At 43.7% G+C, this 12,870-nt stretch overlaps 1 protein-coding gene across 4 annotated transcripts in view; it reads left to right on the top strand.

The window, feature by feature from the left end:
• Positions 1 to 12,870, top strand: part of Pbx1 (PBX homeobox 1) — a 309,373-nt gene that overhangs the window by 261,661 nt on the left and 34,842 nt on the right. The gene's annotated exons all lie outside the window — the stretch shown is intronic.

Genomic DNA, 12,870 nt, shown 5'->3' with positions numbered 1-12,870 from the left:
GAGATGGAGCTCAGCTTCAGAATGTGGCTCACACTCTTGGGGTGTGCTGGACAGCATCCTGGAGTTGGGATAGAGCCCTTTGCTTACCCATTCCTGTCCTCTTCCTGAACCATGGATTTCTGAAAAGGATCATGCTTCTTGTGTCCCAAAAATGCACCTCATCTGAAACCTGATACTCACCCTGTAGACCAGGCTGGCATCAAACTCACAAGAGATCCACCTGCCTCTGCTTTCCGAGTGCTGGGATTAAAAGTGTGCACCACCACTGCCCAGCTGAATGCTTTTTTAAATTAGTCTTTTTTAAATATGAAGTGGTTACTAACATGAGTTTTGGGAGTGGTGTGATGGTGGGATTTTTAGAAGAGGTGGTTTTCTGGAATAGATTAAGACTGGACTATTTGGGGCATGTGGGGTTCAAGACAGGGTTTCTCTGTAATAGCCCTGGCTGTCCTGGAACTTGCTCTGGGAACCAGGCTGGCCTCGAACTCACAAAGATCTACCTGCCTCTGCCTCCTTACCCCCCCTTTTTTTGTTTTTTGTTTTTTGTTTTTGTTTTTTTTTTCCTGCCTAAAGCCTGCACAGACATTTGTTTGGATGGTCTAGAAGTCTCCCTACCAGAGCAACTGAGAAAGGCTTCCCCCACCCCCTCCACCTCCTTGGACCTTTTCTATTTATTTCAGTTTTTACCATCTTTGACCTCTTGCTCACCCCCATAATTGTACCACAGCATGCTAGAAATCTCTCACAGGGGAGTGGATAATTGTAGCTGCTCCTTCCCTTCTCCATCTTCTCTGTGGGGAACGTGGTGTCGCTGTGGTTTTGACCTTGCTGCAGGATTCATGTCTTCGCTCATTCCCTCATTCATTCAGCAGATATGCTCCCGCGGTGTCTTCCTACTTGGTTTTGGTGTTGGGCACAAAGGAAGAGAAGGTAATAGGCTTGTTGCCCACTCTCTAAGCAGGCTGCCATCTTGTCTCATGAATTTCTATGTCTGGTACTGTTTTTCATGGGAAGGGAGAAAAGTCCACCTGAGTTTTCATAAGTAAGTATTTTCAGGAGAGCTCGGAAATGCCTTGGTGATGCTCTCCTTGAAGACCAGAACCTCACTTCATTCAGCTTTTCTTCCTAACCCCTGGGTTTGGTCACAAACTGTAGTGGTTTCTTTTCACCCCCAAGCTGGCCATGTACCAGAGGCCTACTGGAAATGTAGTTTTTTTTCCTTTATATGTTTTGTTTAAATCTTGCATGCACTTTTTCTCCCTCCGCCCCCGATTACAAATGACTAGTTAGTGTGGAAAATTAGAGAAAACAAAAAATAACACGGAATAAAATTACCACTTACTTATGCACTTCAGTCTTCCGGCTCTTGTGTGTATGTTTTTATGTGGGTGTAGAAAAGTTACCTGTCATTTTGTAGCCTACTTATTTTCCCAAAAATATGTTATGAATATTTTCCATATTATTAAACGTTCTTCTCAAACATAACTTTAAATAGTTGCATTGGAACATGTTATAGGGCAGGTCCATAATTCTTACTATTATTAATAACACAGTGGTAAACCTCCTGGTTTAGAAAATACAATGCATATGTTCTGTTATTTCTTTGGGTAAATTTCTGGAAAAAGCATTGCTACATCAAGGGATATTAACGTGTCTAAGGCCTATGTCATGAACTGTAAGCGTGTCTTCTGGAGATTTCTATGCCATTGTTGTTTCTACCATCAGCTTCTAGCTCCAGTTCCCCCCGCAGCCTCAGCAGTAATGCATGACGGTTTTTCAGTCTTTGTGAGCTGTTTTTTTTTTTTTTTTTTTAATTTGTATCTTTTCAATCAGTGGTGAAGTTGGATTTTTTTCTCCACATTTACTTACCGGCTTTTTATGTGTTCATCTTTCCCTCTCTGACCTAAAGGACTTTCGTACTACAAGGATATTAACTGTCTGCACTTAGCTAACACTTGGGGGACAAAGTTGTTTTCAAATGAAGGAGACAGGTGAAGGACGGAGTCCTGGGTCTTTTACTATCTCTGTGGGAACTTGAGGGGGGGACACTGGTTGAACACTTGTCTCCCAGCAGTCTGAGTTAACTTGACATCTTCTGTGTAGAATTCTGATCTATTTAAAAAATAAATTCAGCACTGTAAAATAGAACCTAAAAATTATCCAAATGGACCTAGAGATAGGTTGGTAATTTCAACATTTCTTTGAAGATTTACCTTACACCTATTGTTATCTTAAGTCAAATGAGTAAGCCTAGTTCATAGCCAGGTTGAAAAAAAATAAGAACTACATATATTTAAAGGCCTGTTTATTATGACCTCTGCCTGACGTAGGTCAAGGAAGTGCTCCTTTAAGAGATTTTTTTCTTACGTGCGTTTCTGGATCCGTCTCCGTATGTGTTCTTTGACTGTCTGTAAGTAGCGCATTTTTCTAGACTCCTGAACTCGAGTGGCTTACCATCACCCGCTCCGCCTTCTCGTCCCATACGACTACATCTAGAATGGCCAAGGCAGATTCCCCATCCCTCAGGACAGCTGGGCCATTTCCACTGCAAAGATTTCTGTAATTAGCTAAGGAGGGGGAAGGGTAAATTTCAAAAGCCCAACCCTCTTACTCTTAGATGAGAATCTCAAATAAAAGTAGGTACCTGCTGGCATCCACGGACTACCTCCAGAGTAGAGCTCCCGAGTTTGAAATTGTTGGGCTCATAGATTATTTCAGCAGTCAACAGAATTTTTTAAACCGCACCCTCTGTAAGTGCATGGGGCACAGTAGTGCCTAGTGTCCCTCAGCACTGTCTGCCTGCGTCTTCCCCCTCAGCTTCCCACCATAGCCCACCCCCCACCCTTCTGTTAGCTGTAATGACCCTGCAAACACTAAATGGCATTTGAGTGCATTAAGCAGCAGACTCTCCAGTGACATAGCAATTACGGCTCTGAAATAGATTTGGTGCGTCACGGAAGATAAGGGTTTTGAAAGTTTCTGTTGTGATTATAGCCTGTAACTCCCACAAATAATAGGCTTCAAAATAAGAGGCTGCCAGCGAAGCCTTTGTGGCTTTGTCTCAGTGATGGCACGTAAATTGCTATTAATGTCCTAAGTGTACTTGAATATGCCAGTCTCGGGGATGTGGAGTTGGCTCAGTGTCTCTCTTTACACGGCATGTCATTGTTGGTCGGATAATCTGGGGTAATTGCTGTCTCTTGGATGGTCAGAAAAGTGTAAGAGGTTTGGCTTCCTGTGTGACAGTAAATAGCCTCAAGATTTACAGGACGAGGGCACGTTCACAGACCAGGCTGTGTGTGTTCCCTGTTTAGCCACCATCACCACAGTGATACATGTACTATATCTGTGTGTACCCTGAGTAAACAATACTCCTGGCTGCAAAGCTCAAGCCAAATCAAAGGGTACAAAAACTCAATGAAGAATTCTGTTCAATATGGGATCGGTCAATTGGATAATTTATCCCAAAAGTTAAAAAAAGAAATCTTTTGCTTGGATTATCTAGATTTGGCTACATCAGTAAACATTGTCTTACATACCTATTGCTTTTCATTATAAGTAGGAGTGTGTGTGTGTTCTCTGGGTGTCATGAGTAATTTCTGAACCTATTTTAGTGGCATTTGAACATCAGGATATGTGGAAAGTATGTGTTTTTTGATCATTATATCAGTGTGTGTGTGTGTGTGTGTGTGTGTGTGTGTGTGTGTTTTAGTTTGTGAAGCTCTGAGGATAAAGGATGTTTATTTGGATATAAATACAGTTCTCTGCACCAAGACCTCTCTATTTAGCTGAATCAAGCTGAGCTGAGTTTTCTTTGCCAGAGATCAGGACAATCTTTGAAAAGTTAGATAAGCACTGGCATTTCAGTTTTAGCCTCCTGTTTACTGTAGAGTTAGCCTCGGGACCCCTGTGTATCTGTGGGACACAGAAACCTTTTGTGTGATGGCTTTACTTGTACTTTTAATAGGAGTGAGAAAACAATCCATCCTAGAACTGAAACTGTCCACTGCCACATTCTGTGTGATCCACAAAATAGTACAATGGGCTTCGGCCTCTGTCTCCTGTGCCTTATATAGCAGTATTAATTCTGGGCCTTCAATTATAGATGAATTTAGAAAAAGCCATAGTCCCCCATGGGCTAGGGAGCACTAAAGCAGATCATGACCTGGGAGTTGATCTCAAGCATGCTGCACGAGTGTGTTGGTGGCATGCTATACTAGAATGCCGCTGCAGTTGATACTCATTCTGCACCCTGCAGACAACAGCCAGAGGCTGTGGGAGTTCCTTGCCATGAAAGAGTTTGTTCACACAGGTTGGATTTACTGTCTTACTGCACATTGACAATATGAGATAAACCATATTAACTGGCGAGGGGTGATACACTTAGTGGTGGCCCCTCCGAGCCCTGCCGCAGAGCCATGGAGAGTGTATGCCCACTCGTACTAAGGTGAACTCTAGGCAAGTGGTGGAAGAACTGAGAATGGCTCGGCTTTTCCAAGGCTGGTCTTGCAGTTTGTATGTTTTAGCATTTACTAAATGCTAGCCCAGATTTCCAGAAGGCAACTCACAAGCTTGAATTACCTGCCTTAATCCCTGAGTGTCACAATCTAAATATAGTGACTCTACATTGGTACCCAGCCTCAGCTCCTAGCATCTGAAGCATCCAAAATATTAGCTCATAATGGGGCCTAAGTTTGTTCAACCCAGTTCCTGAGTTTTAGTGTTCTTCCTGAGGAGTAAAAATGAATTTGCATTGATTTACGGGCCACAATATATTTGTGGTCCTGAATAAACAAAGTATCCATCCTTCATAGCTTTGCAGTCATGGTGGGCTCCAGGAGCCAAGGTTCCATCTTCCCAGTCTTAGGATACTAGGGAAGCTTTCAGATCATCAGGTCTTCATCCATTCAACACAGGCACTTCCTGAGAAGCTACTGCATTAGGCATGCTCCATGTCTTCCAATGGCTTCCTTCTTGTTCCATTACCTACCATCTCACTGAGGAGATAGGTCAAAACAATGATGAGATCAGGTCTTGGAGACCTGATTCTCCAATCAAGTTAGCATCTTAATCTTTAAGGAACTTCAGACACTAAGCAGAACTGATTTGGTGAAGAGGAGATCTTCTCATCCACACAGGAATTCCTGTACAAGGGTTCTCACAGGCAAGGTCGGCTAAGCTAGTCAACAGAACTGATGCTGAGCCACTTAAGGTTCCAGGAAATTCCCAAAGGAGGCTGCCTAATCTAGCAGATAAAAATATTATCAAACAACAATAATAAAACTGGATTTTTTTAAATCTTAAATCCATTTTTGGCATCTGTAAGGGTATTCTGTGTTGGGATGTGCCACCTTCATTCCTATATTCTAAATGGAAGTTGGTTTGGGGTTTCATCCCTGGAAAGAGAATAGATAAAGGGTGGGAGTATTTAAGAGTGACGTCTGCACATTTTAGAGCTTTCGCCATCCCAAAGTGGTGACCCTGAAGCTTTCTGGATTCTAGGTAGGTAGAGCACCTTCCCTTTCTCCTTAGTCTTTCTGCAGACTGCCACTTCCTGAGATGGTGTGTGAAGCCGTGGTGCAATATCCTTCTCAACTGTTCTCCCTAAAAACAAAGTAACATCATGGAAATGTTAATCACAGAGAACTGTTTGCAATAAGCTGTCTCCCTGGTGGCAATTTAGTAAGGAAAGGAAAGGTTACCGCCTGCATACAGATTTACCCAGACACTAGACCCATTTCTGCTTGGTATTTTGAATTTTTTTTTTAAAAAAGTACATTATTGCTTTTATATAGTCAGACTGAATCATGGAGTTCAGAGACCTGATACTCCGTGTCTCCCCTTGATGGAGAATGGATGCTGTGGTATCCCAACATGCTTGTTTATGTCTTCCTGTGTTCCCTTCAAGAGATGTCTATCACAATTTGTGATGTGCCAGACACTGTGAAAGGCTCTCTGAAGGCAGAGACATATTTCATGGACTTGCACCCGTGCTTTGATAAATGGCGGCGGGGGGTGGGAGGGTCTTGTGAAGGAACACACGCTGTGTGGTGGAATAGGTGGAGTGATCAGGTGTTTCCTGAGCCTTGAGGAGCCTGGTGGAGAAATGGACACTGCAAAGGAATGGAGTTGCAAGGATAATTAGATTCGGTCTTGCATGGAGCTCCTACCTAAATGAGCATCACTGGGTGCTTGAGAGCACTGTATTCAAGGAGAAGGAAGTGGGTCTGCTCTGTTACGGGAATTCCTAAGGAGCCAAAGATGGTTGAAGTCGTAAATGAGAGGGTTGACTTGGGAATAAACACAATCAAAAATGCTGTAGACTTGATGAGAACATTGAACCTCATCTCGAAGCCAATGGAGTCGGTACAGGTTTACCCTGGGTGGTGATATGATCAAAATTACATTTTTGAGAGATCCCTTTGGGGCAACTCGAGATGAGATTGGAGGAGTGCCAGGCTGGGCCCAGATCTGTTTCCCATTGTAAATTTTCCTGGGAAATTTGAAACTGGAGGATGACCCCTCGGGGACTTTCCAGTCACATTTGTACATTCCAAAGCCTCTCTTGGTGAGCACTCACAGGGTTATCTTGGGAAAGCACATTAGGAAAATATTGTTCTTCTAGCATGATAGGAAAATAATAAATGAGGTCATGCGTAGAGACACACCTATAATCCCAATGCTTGGGAACCAGAGATAGGAGGGGCACAAGTCTGAAGCTAACCTGGGCTACATAGTGGAACTCTATACACATTTGAGAGAAGAAAAGAGGAGGAGGAAGAAGCAGAAGAGGTAAATAAAAAAGGGAAAGAAAAAAAGAAGAGAGATTAAGATTACAGATCTTGGCGTAGCTTCTATGTGAACTGATGTGTCTGGCATATGTGAGAGCTGTGTGTGAGCATGCGTACATGCGTGTGTGTACCCCACATGCAGCCAGAGGAGGAAAAATGATGCTTCCATCTTCTTCTTTTGCTTCCTTGTTGGCTCACCAGCCTGGGTGATTGAGGGCCTGGAGCACGTACACCTCTTCGTCCATGCTGAAGGCATCTCTGGTAATGGCATCTGGCCCGTATGCAGATGTAGCTTAACTTGGTGCTGACATCAGCCAGTTTGTAGCACCTCAGCGTATTTCTGGGTTGCAAATGAGAGTTTCTTAGTGCCAGGCTCGCTTGGGCTGTCACATCAGGTGATGAATTCTCTGCATCAACGGCGTGCTGCTAAGGTAAGTGCAGAGGAAGAGCGGGGAGGAGAGGAGACGGGACAGGCGCTGCTTAGCCCAGCAGCCTTTGCTTTCAACTAAAGGGGCTGCAGAAACCGCCAAAGCCAGGGAGAGGCCACTGACTGCTGGGCCCTGTTCTGGTTCAAAGAAAGAAGCAGAGAAGAAAGAAATAGAGGCTTTGATTGCAATTGCCCTGGACTTAACTTGGGAGCTCATCCCCCCCCCTCTCTCTCTCTTCAGATAGTCATGCTTGGTCTATAAGTATGCTTCTAGCAAAATCTGGTGTGTCAGATTCTGAGCCAGGTTCATCAGATTGGGCCATATAGTAGATTCACTCTGTTTCAAGCACTTTGGTCGGGTAATAGCTTTCATTTGTGTTTTGAAGATCTATAATTTTTCCTCAATTTGAGAAACTGCTACATTTAGTTCCAGTATTATACCTTATATTTCCCCCTCTGTAAGGTTCTAGGTGGAACCTTTTCTGTGACCTTTAGGCATCCTCAAGTGACATTAAAAGTGAGGTTGGGTCTTGTTTCTCCACCACGTGAAGATGATTCTCTCAGGAGGAACGTTTTCAGAACCGAAAAGGACTAAGTCCTCACGGGTGCTTTCCGAGGTTAGCCCTGGGTGGTGTCCATTATGAAGGACAGTATGCGTCAGACAGTGAAGGGAGAAACTCAGGTGCAGAGAAAACACAGAGTCTTGGTTCCTGCCTCCCTCGTGCCGCTGCTAATGAGAGCATCCTTTCCTCTCACTATGCCCAGATAATAAACACACAAAGGCAGAGCTTTCTACTTAATATTCACCCGCAGTCAGGGAAGAGGGAGAGAATTGCTCCCGAGGGTTAACGTGGCAGTAAGCGAGGTCAGCTGTTTCCCAAGATGGCACAGCCTCTGAAGGTCTTACGTTAAAGCTGGAATGATACCTTGGAAGCAGCCTCAGTGATTTACGGGAAAGACGGTGCAGTCGGGTTTGCTTGCCACTTCTGAGCTAGCTGTTTCCAGTGGCTACAGCAGCAGGCAATACTCTACTATGCTGTACAAAGCACTTACAGAGGAGGGAATTCTCCCGGGTCTCCCTGCACCATGGTACCACGGCACCACAGCCTGTCTGATTCGAACATCCCATGCTACTGTCTCCTAAATTTGGCAGGAAATAGGGGATCATAGTTGATATATCCTTGGGAAAGGTGACCGGCTACACAGTTTTGTTTCAGGTCACAAGGTTTTCCTGGAATATGGGCTTCGGACTAATATGGAATGGTGATTGCCAAATCTCAGAAGCACATGTCTATGTGTGTGTCCATTCTTGGGCTTCTGGATGAAAAAGGGAGTTGTGGTTTTTTTTTTTTTTTTTTATAAAACTGGAACGTTTATTGTATGTATTTATTTGGAGTACAGATTTCATATATTTTCCTTCCTTGGTCCAACAGAAATATTTAAAATATTTGTTTTGATATTTAGTTGAACTAATCCTTGTTCATCATCTTTGAGTTTCCCGTACTGCCCCACCCCCTACATCTAGTACTGGCCTGAGAAAGTAGAATTTTTAAGAAAAGCATCTCATTTCTTTGAGATGCTCCAAGAGATAATTCAAAGAGACATCTCTTCAGTATTTCTGAGCAATACGGAATTCCAGCCCTTCCTTTCAAATCACAGTACGGTTAATATTCTCTCTTGAATACTTCAGCAGGGGCCCCACTTCGACTGCTTTCATGGAGCTGTAGCACAGTTAAGTGAGATGGTGATGGTCCATCTCACACTGCCCTGTGGCACGTGCCGTGATGCAGTGCTAATGGCTTTCCTGGGATTTCCTTCTCGTGCCAGAACAATCTCAAGGTGGCTTTTCTTTTTTCCTAGCATGGTACTCTGTCTGGTGGTGTTGTACTTAAATATCTTTTATCACTTTCATCGAAGATCCCATACTATTCAGCCAGCACACATACAAAGGCCTGCCTACTCCCCTTCTTCCCCATGCAGGCCACAACACATTTCTTTGCCTGCCTACCTGGCTGGCTGTCTGTCTCTATCTATCTATCTATCTATCTATCTATCTATCTATCTATCTATCAAAATATCAAGTAAACATACACATATGAAATTATTAAGCGAGACAGATATCAAAGTGCTGACAGTAATTATCTCTGAGTAGTAGATTATGGGTGTTAAATACTGTGCCTTTTACGCTTGTCTTTTCTAAATATTATTGATAAGCAGACCCTATTTTTTAAGGAAAAAAAGATTAATAGCATTAAAATGTTTTCTTGTAGAAAAGGAAGTATAGTCACTATTCTCAGGCAGCCACAAATGACACCAGAATTTATATGCCCTTAGTTGGGTGGAAGAGCAGAGGCACTGTCTCACCATGACAACCTGTGCTAGGAATCTGAATCTATTCTGTTTCCAATATGGATTTTCCTGTCAAGTCTTTGCCCCTGGAACATGAAAAGACCTCATGTTATGACAGGATTTTCATACCTTCACTGTTCTCAGTGGACTGTCCCAGAGAGAGGTCCTCCAACAGTGAGAGCAACCATCTGATAGGAGGTTAGAGGTTTGAGCTCAGAGCAGTCCTTCATGGGCCTGAGGTTGGGGAGGCGTGTTCTTCTTGTTACTGCCTGGGATAAACCACTTGCTATCCACATCTGTCCCTTGTTAAGGGTTTGATAAAACCTACCCTATGCTAAAATGACTGGTAGAAGCTGTTTTGAATGAAAAATCTGGCTTTTCTGGGAAAGTGGGGGAGCATCATTGTGTGAGCCAATGGCAAAGGAAGCCAAGCTGAGGAAAGAGGGCAGAGAAGACGCTGACTTCAAGTTAAGAAATCTGCGTTCCATCTCAGTCAGGGACCAGGAAGCCTTTTTCTCGCATCTTAGCCACTTTGTGAAAGAGATGAAACCAGACACCTGTTGATAAAGAGCTCGCAGACATTCAGCCTTCTTCTTACTATGGAGCTGCTAGCATTATAGCTGTGTGCCCTCCCGGATGTGAATGATAATGTCTGCCCATTGACTCCAGAGTTTCCAAAGAATAAAGCAAAAGGACAGATGATAGAGACTATTTTTACCAGGGTAAGACGTGGTCTATTTGACCTTATTATCCACGGTTGAGGTAAATTGCTTCCAAGAATACAGTGTTTGGGGCAGGAGACACATTTTAGTGCAATGACCTCAAATATAGATATCAGTCACATATCCTCAATTAACTGTCATAGAAAAAGTCAGTCTTGAACTTTCTTGTTTCTGTTCTATTTTGTGAAAAGACTGTCTACTCCACAAACCCTTCAGAACAGTTCCTTAAGAAGGAGCCAAATGCCTGGTACAAATGGCCACCAAAGGCCCCCTTGGGCTTACAGTTCCTCGTTTTTGCTGTCACTCTGGTGCTTCCCACAATGGTGGCCATGATGAATGGCTCGAATAGCCTTCTCAAGGGTCACCTCAGAGTTTGTCTCCTCTGCAGAGTATATTTATTCCCAGTGTTCCAACAAGACACAGTATTGCCCTCATGGAAGCACTCACCTTCTTCTCTTTCTTGTTTCTTCTTTTTTTAATTGGAAAAAAATGAGCAATATATTCTGATCATGTTTTTCCCCTCCTCGACCACTTCCCACCTACACAACCAATAACTCTCTCTCTCCCTCCCCCTCTCTCTCTCTCTCTCCCTCCCTCTCTCTCTCTCTCTCTCTCTCTCTCTCTCTCTCACACACACACACACACACACACACACACATACACACACACACACACACACACACAAATACATACAAATTAGACACCAAAGTGCAAGAAAAGAACAGTAACAACTAAAAACCCAAACAGAGATATATAAGACAAAAATTCTCCAAAAATACCATTGAGTTAGTCTTGTGTGGACCTTCTGCTGTTGGGCTTGGGGAGTCTACCCTTAAGTGTGGTTAATATGCCCAGTGAGACTCCATTGCAGAAGACTAATTTTTCATTTGCAAGTAGGTATCAATTGCAGATAACTTCTTGGTTAGGGGTGGGGAGTCATGTCTATTTCATTCTGGCAGTGCAGGAACCCCATCTGACTTGACTTGTCCAGGTCCTGTGGGTAATGCCACCTGCTTTCACGTGTACAGTGGTCCTGCTGTGTCTGGAGGACACTGCTCCCCTGGTGATCCAACACATCTGGCTTTTATAATCTGTCCGCCTCATCTTTCACACAGGCTGTGAGCCTTGGTGTGGAGGAGTAGATGAAAACATCCCATTTTGGACTGAATGTTCCAAAATCTCTCACTCTCTGTACACTGTCCAAGTTTGGAGTCTATGCATTAGTTTCCATCTACTGCAAGAAGAAGCTTCTCTGATGATGAATGAGCAAGGCCCTGATGTATGGGTATAGGAAAATGTCATAAGGAATCATTCTGTTGCTATGTTTCTTTAGCAAAAGTATTTAGTATTTGGTTTCTCCCTGTCCTATCTAGTCTCAGGTTCTTGGCCGCCCCAGCAGGGTCAAGCATGTCTTCCATCTCATGGAGTAGGCCTTACCTTAAATCCCATCAGAGTGATTGGTTCCTCTCACATTGGTGTTGCTATTGCACCAGCGTATCTTACAGGCAGGTCACTAATGTAGATCACAGGTTAGCTGGATGGATGATTACCTTTCTCTTCTGGTAACATGCAGTGTACCTTCCAGTTCTGCATATACTAGTCAGTGGGAGTGAAGCCTCCAGTTAGACACCAACTCAATGTCTCGGTGTCCAAGGAGATAGATGAGCATCATCTTCATCTATAGGACCTTACCATCAGTTTGTGGAGAGCAACCAGTATCGTTGGCATCAGCCTGAGATGTTTGGGGGATTTCCATGGGGCCCTTTTGGCCAATGATTTAAGTAGAAGTAATCTGTTCCTGGCACTGGAGGTTTCCCTTGGTGGTATAAAGATGTCTAGTTGGGGTCTTGTCTCCCTCGTCATTTGGTGACTCCATTTATATTTCTTCATGTATGGCTTGTATATAATTACTCCATTCATATTTCTTTCATAAACTATATAATTTAGGAAGCTTCTTTAGTTTCCAGTTTCCATATGGTCCCTCAAATGGCCCTTAATGTTATTTGTCCCTCCCCATATTCCCTCCCTTGCTCCTCTCTTCCATCCCTCTTCCAATTTAATCCTCCCGCTCCAGTCTTCTCCCTCTCTCTTCATAACAATATATCCTGCTAAGTACATTAGTTCCCAATGCTCCAGCAAAACATTGCCCTCATGGAAGTCCTCACCTTCTTAACAACAGGCTCCACTGTTGATTAGGCTCCGTCTTGAATTATAGGTCATCCACGGTCTTGTCTGAGCTCCTTTCTTGAGTACATGAACTATACTCACTCATCACCTTGCACCAAAGAGATTCTAGACTCTGGCATCAGGACACACAGAGCCAGGAAGAACGTAAGCATCTAGGCCATCCTTCTTATTCCTCAGAGGGGAACCAAAGCCAGCCATGTTTAGGAGCTTTTCTCTCCTAACAACGAGCTTGGCTCGTTGTTGCCAAGATTAGAACCAAAACAGAACCCTCCGGTCTCATGACTAAAAGACAGTTGTTTCTCCATAGATAGCTGGAACCGAACTGCAGACTCTTGGAGAACCATAAACACATCACACAAGTGGGAGGTGTCAGCACCGGATTCAAAGGCTCACT

Source organism: Alexandromys fortis, unplaced genomic scaffold, assembly GCF_014885135.2.
Source record: "Alexandromys fortis isolate MF-2015 unplaced genomic scaffold, M_Fortis_MF-2015_v1.1 scaffold_97, whole genome shotgun sequence".
Taxonomy (NCBI): Eukaryota; Metazoa; Chordata; class Mammalia; order Rodentia; family Cricetidae; genus Alexandromys; species Alexandromys fortis.
The sequence above is the reverse complement of the archived record's forward strand: the minus strand, read 5'-3'. Positions and strand labels throughout refer to the sequence as shown.